The sequence below is a fragment of the Myotis nattereri genome (genome assembly GCF_964212035.1).
Source record: "Myotis nattereri genome assembly, chromosome: X".
NCBI lineage: Eukaryota > Metazoa > Chordata > Mammalia > Chiroptera > Vespertilionidae > Myotis > Myotis nattereri.
The window spans coordinates 22311098-22322564 of NC_138078.1; the positions used below are offsets into that span (position 1 = coordinate 22311098).

General features: G+C 41.3%; 1 pseudogene across 1 annotated transcript; it reads right to left on the reverse strand.

Moving 5' to 3' along the window:
• Positions 1-1750: 1750 nt before the first annotated feature.
• LOC308510895 (transcription elongation factor A protein-like 8) lies at positions 1751-2097 on the reverse strand (annotated as a pseudogene). The gene has a single exon. The product of its transcript is annotated as a transcription elongation factor A protein-like 8 (transcript).
• Between the last annotated feature and the right edge of the window lie 9370 nt (positions 2098-11467).

An 11467-nucleotide genomic window follows, 5' to 3' on the forward strand; every position in this document is an offset into this window, starting at 1 on the left:
ACCATCTGTCTGGCCTATAAGCCCCGGGCCCAAGGAACAGGGTTACTGGCCTGGGACCTGCCCTATGAGGGTCCTTCTTGGGTCCTCTTTTGGTCACAGTCCTTGCCAGAGGGTAAGGAAGGAGTCCATGGCACAAAGATATCCCACTGAGAGCTTGTGTCCATCAAGAGACTATTTGTCCACCCTTCTAGGCCAAGAGCATGCCACCTGTGCAGTCATACAGGGCCCTGTGCTCAGGAAGATCCACCCTTTATTTAAGGCTCTGTTGTTATTGTCTTGAAAGTCTTAATAATTTTAGCTTTAAACTTGTGTTTTGTGAATGAAGTCTGATGTGACAATGGAGATGCACGTGAGCAGAGGAGACACAGTATATCTTCTATATGCTACATCTCTGCTGTTCATGCCACCCCTTTAGCATATAGGGTTACAGTGCCCCATGAGCACAGATTGCTGGTGGACTCACATGTGTGGGAGTTTAGTGAGACTCAAAGCAAGTACGAGCTATGTTTGTTATATCTATGATTGAGGAAGTGAGGGTGCAAACTGCTTCCTACTTGAACTAGAACTTGCTTTGAGTGCAAAAAGAAGGTAATTCTAAGAAAGCACAAATGAGCAAGGAACCTTATCATATCCTTTCTTACTCATTTACTTGTCTGCATTAACTAACCACTTTTGTTGAAAAATGAAGATACAGAAGGTAAAGGAAAAATAGGCTAACACAGGATTCCTGTTTCTTTCAGTTCTGTCTTACTCATCAGTACATTGAAAGTAGAGAGTATTGCTGGAATGTGCACATATCAGGAAGTGAAATAAAAACAATTAAGTTAATTTTGTGCAGGCTTCCCATTGTTATGTAAATTGTATAATTTTGGTGATTCTTCATATGAGTTTAAAGCTCTTATGTTTCCATTTAAAACTGGCATTGTACACTATAAAGATGAAGAGTAAAATTCATGCTAATAATTTAAATTTTAAATTTTTTTCTTTACTCAGAATGGCATTAAATAGTCAATAAACAGCACTATGACAAGTCGAGGCAGACCATGGAAGAAAGAAATCTACACTAATAAAAGAGAAAGATGCAAATTAACTGTACCTTTGCATCGCCCACCAGCCAATCAGGAGTGAGTACGCAAATTAGCCCAACAAAGATGGCGGGTTAATTTGCATATACAGGTGCCAAGCGGCCAGGGACAGGGCAGGATGCTTGCATCATCACCATGGTGACAACGCAGGCATTCTGCACCGCCCCAGCCGCTCTGGGCCTCTGGGCAGCATGGGAAGGTGGAAAGGTGGCTCCGGGCCAAGCAAAGGCAGTGCCAGCAGCCAGGGGAAGGAAGGCTCATTCTTGCATGAATCTTCATGCATAGGGCCTCTAGTAAACTTTATATTTTAGTAACCTTTTAAAAAATTTTTTTGATGTATGTATGTATGTATGTATGTATACACACACACAATTTGGGGTTTTTATTGTACATATGTGAACTGATACTAAATATGCTTTGCAACTTATGTTACTTTACAATATGAAATGAACATATTTTCATGCATTTGAGTGAAACTTCCCAACTGAAAAATAGACCTGGAGAATAGGTCAAAATACAAAATCCAGTAAGATGCTGGTTAACAAGGAAACTATCTAAAACAAAATTCTACCAGATGATTAAAAGTAAAACAAAGGTAGAAGATACATCAGAATATGCTAATAGAAAGCAGGGGCCAGATTTTACTATCAGATAAAAAAAAGAATTCAAGGCCTAAAGCACACAGGATAAGGTCATCTGCGTGAATGTCTTTGCTTCCAATGCAGCATCACAAACTTGTTTCTTACTCTTCTTATTTCTTCCCTAAGCCTTTCCATCTCATCTACTCTTAGCCTTTCTTCAGGGTCCAAATGCCTAACGGAGTGTCTTCTTTGAATGCCTGCACAGGTTGAGTCAGCCCGCTTCTAAGGTTTCCTCCTGCTTCCTGGCTTACACCTTCTTTGAAGGCGGAGGATTTCCTTCTGAAGGGTGGTACATCTTCTGAAGGGTGGTCTTCCTCGGCCTTTGGCATGTTCTGTGGTTTTCCTTCATTTTCTTCACAAGACTTTTGCATGTTGATTATTTTTCTATTATTTCCTTTTTGAATAAGTTAATCCTGAAAGGATCCAGGGCACTTTTCTTGTCCAGCAATAGGGAGCTGCTCCAGGGAAACAGGCCCCGGACTATTATTTTAGTAACCTTAACAGTGCTTTTTTTTCCTACTTTCAGAGCAAGGGGATTTGCCTTTTCATCTTGCATTGGGCCACACAATGTATGTAGCCAGTCTTGTTCAGGATATCTGGGACTCAAGACTCCCTTACTCAAAAGGTCCCTTACCTCTCTAACAGACCTTTCCCCAAGATACATTCTTCTGAGGGAAGACAGCAGCATTGCTCTGTGTGCTTCTAGGTGAGGGGATGCCCAAAAGGCAGCTTGAACTTGCCCCCCCCCCCCCGGGACAGTCACTACATGCCACTAAGTTTGGGGTTGTTTGTTATATGTCAGTAGAAAACAAGAACATGCAGATTGTCTTTTTTATTTTCTGTTTCCTGCACTAAACTCTGAGAGCAGGTGGTGCCTTGTTCACTCTAATATTCCCAACTACAGCAAGTCCTTGAATAGCATAGCTTTGTTCAACATCATTTCATTATAACGTTGATGAGATGCCGTAGGAATTTAACTCTTGTTTATTTCAATTAACCTATGGTAAAATTAGTTGTTGTTCGCATATTAACAGGAGGGATTTACCCCCAGGCCGATCAGCTGCAAGGACTGGCTTTGACTGACCACTGTGGAGGATCAGCTGTGCCAGCACCCACCCAACAAGAGCAGTGAAGGAGGGGGTCCCGCGGGGGTGAGGCCGACGGAGTCCTAACGAAGCATGCCTGACTCTGGAGACCAGGTTCAGTGACGCAGATCTAAGTTTATTGTGTAAGTGCAGCAACATATATAACATTCCAGACCAATCAGAAGTTTACACTATCCTTAGGGCAACCAATAGTAGGAAAGATCAGCGTACTATGTAGGGGCTCTAGGGGGCTTGCTCAGGCGGGCGCTGCCACTTCCCGGTGTGCCGAGGAAGCTTGTATAGGCGGAGTGTGCTCACGCCATTGCATCTGCCACTGCACTGAGATAAATCTCCTGAGCTCTTCCCACATCTCCCCCTTCTTTTCTTATTAGCGCCTGCTGGACGTGTATGATCATGGCTTGCTGGGCACTTAGCTTAAGGAACATGTTGTATAAACAGTGAAATAATACTATTCCTATGAAGAATCCTACTATCATGACTCCCCAAATGAGGAGGTTGGCTGGGTTTAATCAGGAGGTTAGACGGCTGAGGGCATCACTTAAGAAACCAAACTCAATGGGTTTCATTTGGGTATTATTGCATGAGGTGCTAGGTATATCCACCCTTGTCTCGGGGCAGTCCCGTTATCTAGAGTCCATTTAAGGAGGTCAGGGCTACTACTCTCAGCCCATACTGTCCCGTTCTATGGCAATGAGACCGGTTCCGCTGTGTCACAGGGTAAGCTCACAGAGCAGTTAGACACTTGGACAGGGAGGAATTGTAAGCTGTCGGCGCTGACAGGCATGAGTACCCCTGGATGAGGTATGGCTGACCATACATGTTGTGCTCGCGCCTGAGAGTTCGCTATTATGATGGCACACATTAATAGGAATAATGTCCCTTCTGACGGATTGCCTTCTGGTGCCATGTGTGCAGCTTGGTCCTGAAGGTTCTTGAGGGCCCGTCAGTGCCTTGGTTGCCTCTGCCGTCAGGGCTGGTTGTCCTCTATGATCAGGTCCTCCATTTCCTCCACCGGGGGTGATGGTGATGGTGATGGTGGTCTACGGCTCATCGCTGGTGGTGCAGGGTTTGATGTTATGGGCAGGAATCCATACGGGATTTTTCTCACCTTCTGGAAAAACATAAGCAAACCCTCTCCCTTGGGTTAAGAGTGGGTAGGGGCCCTCTCAAACCCCGTTTAGTGGATCTCTCCACCGGACCAAGGGGGAGAGATGTTGGTACGTCTCTGAGACCTCCTCAATGTTTGAAAATGGGAGGAAGACCGTCGGGGGGAAAATGAAAATAATTGAGAGTTAATAAGGCCTGTTGTAATAGTTGTTGGGGCGTGCCTGTATTTCCCCCTTCTTTTTCTTTTTGAATTTGGGTTTTTAGTTCTTTGTTCTGTTGTTCTACTATGGCTTGTCCCTGTGGGTTGTATGGTATGCCAGTAACGTGCTTGATATTATGTTTTGTGAGGAATTGCTGAAAAGCCTCGCTAGTGTAGTAGGGGCCATTATCTGTTTTAACTTCCCAGGGGAAGCCTAATGTTAAAAATGCTCCCTTGAGGGTTGCTATTGCGTGGTGAGTCTTTTTACCTGTGTGAGCCTGAGCATACGTGGCCCCAGAGCAAGTGTCAATGATTACATGTACATGTTTGAGTCTACCGAAGCTTGGAATATGGGTCACATCTGCTTGCCATAAGGCATTGGGTTGGAGTACCCGAGCGTTGACCCCTTGTGGGTGGAGGGGGCCTAAAAGCAATAGGGGGCCGCAGGTTTTGCATGCCCGTATGAGATGCTTGCAGCTAGAGAGGGTTAAATGAGGATATAGCTTGTATAAGCTAGCTGCCTCTATCTCTGGATTGTTTTTCCTCTTGTCTTCATGGCTGGAGCATTCCTGATAATTCCTCTCTGTTGCAGGAATCCACATGGTCTTGGAGTTGTTTTCTGAAAATATACAAACGTATTCTCGACCAAAGGTTAATAAAGGAAACTTTACTTGGAGTTCTATTTATTTTTGCTTAAATGAATTTCCTTTGGCTTATGTTGACACCACATAGGTTTTTCATGGGTGTCTTGCTGTTACCATTATAAATGAAAAATTTTTCTAGATGTAAATTACAGGATATTTTTCCTTACATGGTATTTTTCCACTATCCTCCCTTTTTTGATTTAATTATTAGGAGAATTTTTGGAAAATTTATAATGTAGTCTAGATAACTTTAAATTTTAATTTTTTGCATAAAAATATGATTGCTTTAGGTTCATTGCATGTTAAGCAATTTTTCCATGAAATGAAAATTTTGGTTAATACTTCTTGAGCCACTTTTAATTAATCTGAAAACTTGACTACTATTTTACTGTCAAATTTAATACTCTAACAACAATCTTAGTTTACACTGTTAATATTAATGGAAAGGATTATTTTGCATCCTTTGAGAAGGCCCTGAGCATTCCTGGTGTTAGGCTAGATTTAGATATAGGGTAGCTGCTGTTAGCCAAGTTTCTGTTTTCTGGGTACCGATTTCAGCTGGACCAAGTTTCTTTCTTCAGAGAGGGCCCAGCTCACGCCATTGGGCAAGAGAGGTCAATATAGAATGCTTAAGTGCCTTCCCAGAGGGCCTTCCACACAGTGGAAGGGATTAAATCCTTCCATGTTTTTATTAAATTGCTGATAACAGTCCTAGTTTCCAAACATTTAAAGAATTAGTTTGTAAGCTTGTTTGGAATAAATGTATAATATGCTGTTATAAAATATTAAAATTATTAATGAGCTTCTGTTATTTTAAATTATATCTTAAAATTTTACTGCTGTATTTTAAGAAATATTAAATAAAATAACTTGCTTTGCCCTTTCTTAGAGGCAAAAACTCAAGATATATATTTATTAATTTTTATTTGATAAAGCTTTCCATGTGATTTCAAGCACATAAAATTGGCTTTATTAAAATATCCTTTAAGAAGAGAGAATAAACTTTTGAAAACATTTCAGGGCCCATGGAATGTCTCAAAGTCATTCCTTGGTTATAGTACTTTTTATAATTATTAAGAGATACCAATTAAATTAAAACTGACAAGATTTTCTTTTTATACTTTAGGCATTTAGTTACAATTATAATTTTTCCCAATTTAATTTAACTAGAACTTTAAACTCTTAGCTGACAAGTTAAACATTCAGCATTTCTTTAGATTAATAAGAGTAGGTGCTTCCTTTCTTGTGTAATCTTAAGTATATTGTATTAGTCTATTTTAGTATTGGAAGGGTTAAAGAGAAGAAAACTGGACAGAGAAAAGTTTGCTTGCTAGCAGCTAGAGTCCTCAAGACCTGCATACCTTAGATAAGCAAAAACCAACAAAGAACTCTCTCTCCCTGCTCTCCATGGCAACGGCCTCTTTCTTTCTTTCTTTCTTTCTTTCTTTCTTTCTTTCTTTCTTTCTTTCTTTCTTCTCTGCATTAACCATTTGGATATCGGGAATATTGTTGCAGATCCTGTGGCATTTGCTGCAGCTGTGGGGTTAACATTCACAGGAAAGAGTCCAGGGGTCTCTAGCGCTAAGGACTTCTTTGCTCTATCCTTCTGGCTACACAAGGATTGATATATCACCATCCATGGATTATCATCCGTGTCTCCCCCGAAAGGGTTACTTGGGGGCCGCTGGGCAGTTAAACTTTTTGTTCGCTCTGCAAGGGGAGCGAGGGAGTGACTCCGTCAGGAAGCCTCCTGGTGAGACTCCCCTGCTTTCACCTTGCTTGGGGTTTTTTCTGTCTCAGTTTCAGCCTTCCTTGAGCTTTGAGAAACTACTTTTGGCTTGTTGAAAACACCCCAGGAATCTGCGGGGGCAGAGGGCTCTGGAGGGGAATAGGGAGGTAAAGGGTCTTCTGTTCCCCCACCCGCACCGCTGGTGGCTGAGAGCCAGGGGTTAAATGCTATTAGAACATCCCAGAGCTTTTGTAGCTCCTTTTCTGTTACCTTTACTCACCTGCTCTGTGACAATGCATGGAGTGCCCGAGCCTGAGGGGCTCGGGCTGAGGGGGGAAGGTTTCCCATCATTACAGAGGGCCACTCACCTGACCTGAAGCTTGCCGGGGTCCCTGTTCACGGCGCCAGAATGAAGCAGGGGGTCCTGCGGGGGTGAGGCCGATGGAGTCCTAATGAAGCATGCCCAACTCTGGAGACCAGGTTCAGTGACGCAGATCTAAGTTTATTGTGTAAGTGCAGCAACATATATAACATTCCAGACCAATCAGAAGTTTACACTATCCTTAGGGCAACCAATAGTAGGAAAGATCAGGGTACTATGTAGGGGCTCTAGGGGGCTTGCTCAGGTGGGCGTTGCCACTTCCCGGTGTGCCGAGGAAGCTTGTATAGGCGGAGTGTGCTCACACCATTGCATCTGCCACTGCACTGAGATAAATCTCCTGAGCTCTTCCCACAAGCAGGACTTACTTCAGTGGAGCTATGGTGCCCACTGAGTCTGCTTCTTGAGTGTGTTGGGTGATTGGGTGTATTTTGACATGGTCTGAAGTGATCCACTGGGTATGCTGGCTCTAGGGCCTCCTGGAAGGTGCAGACCAAGGTCACCCACCATCTGTGTTCTGTCCAGGGTCACACAGTTTGAGCTACCAAACTGTTTACAGCTGGATGCTACTTGGGATGGGCTTGGAGGTGCCCAAGAGAGGCTAAGCTGCAAACCATGGCCAGCTGCTGCTGGTGCTGGGCCTGGGGCTATTTAGCAAGAGGTATGGGATACACTGAGGCCACATGCTGCTTGTTTGAGAGATTTTAGGAATGTCTGAAGCATGAGCCATGACAGGCCATTGGTACAGGAAAAGCACTGGAAAGAGCTTGGATGGACCTGTAGGTTTGGTGGTATGGGGTCTCAGGGAATCACTAGGGCAGGACAAACAGTGTGGACCAGGTTGATGGAGACTCATATATGGCTCCTGTCTACTGGCTTTGTGGGGAAAGAGCTCATCAAAGGAATAATGACCTCTGCCAGCACTTTTGTCTGGGAGAAAGCTCCCCTCCAGCTCTTGTCCTGATGCCAGACACCACAGTTCCTCCCTGTATGTCTCTGGTGCCTTTCAAGCTGCTATCTCAGTGCTGAAGTCAGAGGTAGCCAGTCGGAGTAAGTCCATGCATGGACACTTTAAGAGGAACTGCCTGGGACTCTAGTAGCCCTCCATCTTATTCAGCCTCAATACCCACTGATATTTACAGCCAGAAGTTATGGGGACTACTCTTCTCAGCTCTGGTCTTGGGAGTCTTGTGTGATCTGAGATCCCTGGCTCTTCAGGGGGACTTCTGTAGCCGAGATATCCCTCCTGATTTTTATCTTGCACACATAACTGTGGAACTAGCCCATTTTGCTTCTCATACCAGTCTCAATGTGGCTGTTTCTTTATAACCTTAATTGTAGGACTTTTATACAGCTAGATTTCAGGTTGTTCCAAATGATGGTTTCTCTGTAGTTGTAATTTTGACATGGTTGTGGGATGATGTGAGTACCTCATTTACCTATGCCACCATCTTGACCAGAAATCCAATAATTATTCTCTTAAATTATCTTTTTATGAAAAAGAAGGCTTAAGATTCATGAATTTCATGTGTGTGAATTTTTTCAAACTATGATAAAAAGTGTTGTATCAAATTTGTAAGGTATTCAGAGAAAACTATTTGCAGATGTGCAATATTAATATCTTACCTGTTGATGATAATTGCAAAATTATGGACTATACCTTAACAATCTATAAAAACTTTGTTCTTCCAAGGCTCTAATTTTTGCTTTGGTTTTTAGATCTTATAGGCCACTGAAAAACATGTACTATGTCCTTGCATGGGATAAGTACAAGGCTTAGCTAAAAACAAATATACTGAAAATATAACAAAAGAATCAAACAAGCTAATTCAAATCTTTAAAAAGTTGTGTTAAGCTGGCTTCTTATTCTGCAGAAACACTGAGTTTATTCCGCCATTCAGTTTTGGCAGGACTTGCCTCTTGATGATCATCATACCCAGCATGCAATAATCATTGTTTATGTTCAGCTTCTATGTTATCACAAAATATAGAGAATAATCTGAAATGTAATGCATAAGCTGTTATGTAATTCTGATTTTAGCACATCAGTCAGCACACTGTTTAGTTCAGTTGACATTATTTTCCTAGCAAAAGTATCTCAATGCAGGAAAGTGCAGTAATTTACATTCCAGGGACACCTTAATCTTAGTACCTACTTAGGTTGTCTTGTAATTGCAGCTGAGCCATCAGATTACTTTTATATAAAACTTAAACTTTAAACCACATTTGTTGACAATGTTTTATACAGAACATTTGTCTCCATAGTTTTATACAACACAGTGCTAATAGTATTTTCAGCAACAAGGTTGAAAAAACAAGCCTTCCATTATATTGCCAACATATTGAAGTTGTACATATGCTAAAAATTGCTATATTAATATCTTCTAATAATAACAAGTTGCAATGGAGAACACTTTGCTTGCTTTATATTTTCTATGGGTTGGTCTTCCATAAACTAGCCTGTTTCTGTTGTTGCAAAGAGATACTGTGGCCAGCAATTCATCCAACATTTCCAAGCAAATACCTTTGTTGTGTCTTTCTGTAATGCCTTGGCAGTTGTATATGGCTTTTTAATCTTAGCAAACTGAAGGGCTACTTTATTAGAAGCCTGCACAGCACTAATGTGTATGTGTGAAAAACTGAATATCTGCTTCTGTTGACGTTTTATTGTAATGTGGTCTTACTGTGTATGTCTTGGGTGAAGCTTTTAGCACATGTAACTCACCAGGCGAGTGTGACAACATCCAAGCTGGTCCACGTCCTGTTCAATGAGCCAAGTCCATTGTGTGCTCTTTCTTGAATGTTACAGCAATGTCAAATTGTTATAAATGTTTTCAAATGCCTACTCTCAATTTCACTTATCTCAACCATAAAAAACAGTTCATGGAACAACACTGGTCTGGGGCTTACTTTTTAAAGTACAGGATTTGGAGTCTAGAGAGCTCCAACTTCAAAACTAAATTGTATTACCCACCAGCTATGTGACCATGGGCAAATTCTGCAACCTCTTTATAGCTTCCTCTTCTCTAAAATGGAGATAATAATGTCAATCTCAAGGTGTTGTGGTAAAGATGAAATAATACATTCATGCATTTGTTCATTCAAAAATATGATTGAACCCCACTCTGTGCCAGAAGTTGTTCTAGAATCTTGAGTTCCCTCAATGAACAAAACTGGCAACATTGGGAGAAAGACAGACAATAATAATATCATCAACACAATGAATAAGTAAATTATAAAGTATGTTAAAAGGTGATATGTTATGGAAAGCAGTGCACATTAGAGTATGGTTAAAGGAAATCAAGAGTACTGGACAGGTTGTGGTGGGGTAGATTGCAGTTTCAATGGTGTGATCAGGAAAAAATTTGACTCAATTCAATAATGCAAGCAGAATCGCTAGCACAGAGCGTAGTTAGTACTTAGTAAATGGTAGCTTGTATCATACGTAGATCATGATGACTTGGTGTTGCCCTTCAGGAAGCTAAAATGCCTTTACTCTGGGGTGCTTATTACAAATGAGTGTGTATACACAGGTACGTATGCACTCATACACACATACTCACATGCCATAGACATTTTATTTGGATTCCGCCAGCTCCTTCTGAAGCACATCTTCTATTTGCATTCATGATCATTGGGGCCCAGATGAGTGGAAGTTAAATTGGTTTAGGGGTAGAATAGAATGAAATGAGAAGCTCACATTTTTTTTTGCTGATTAACATAGAAGACCTGTCAAAAGGCTAAGACCAGCATTTGATTCCACCCCAGTTCTGTGTGTGTCAAACTTGACTGTTTTTCTCTTTGATAAAGTGTCACTGTCTCTTTTGATCCTGCAAGATGTATTACATTTGGCAAAAACCAAGGGAAAAATTGTAAAAGAGAAGTGTTGTCATCAACTAACCTTCACAATTGATGTTTCTTGAAGATTCAACTGACCTTCACTACCTTTTTGGGAATATCTTACTCTGGGAATTGTACACACAGCTTGATGAAACTTTCATTAAGTAAAAAAAAACAGTAGAGATATCTACAGAAAAAAAAATGGGTTATTTAGACTGGTGGGATTATGGGTATTTCCAACTTTCTACAATCAGTATGTATTTTTTAATGATCAGAAACAGCCCATAAGTGTTATTTAAAAAAGAGAGAGGGAGAGAGATAAAATAACCCATTCTTACTAATACAAAGAGGCTTGTTCTTTTGTGCTTTCCTTTTCATCATGGGGGAGGTGGAGGAGTGGAATTTATTGGTTTGGGGATTGTTTTGAGAATTTCTCTTTTGGATTTTATCTCCACATTCTCGGAAAAACTCTAGGTAAATTTACTACTCAAGCTGCTTTGCTGGTTTATTATTAGACCATCCTCTAAACTTGGCTGGAAATCAAAGGCTCATCCAGATAAGAATCTCCACAATGTGCATTTTCAGAGCAAGTCAGAAGCTGCTTTGTTTTAACACTGGAAGAAAGCTGTTGTCTTTTCAATTTCAAGTGCTCTGCAGTAAACCAACAGTCCATATAAATAATCACGAAAGGGTCAGATGTTGGTTTGAGCCAGTTTCAGGGGTGGGGGGGAATCACT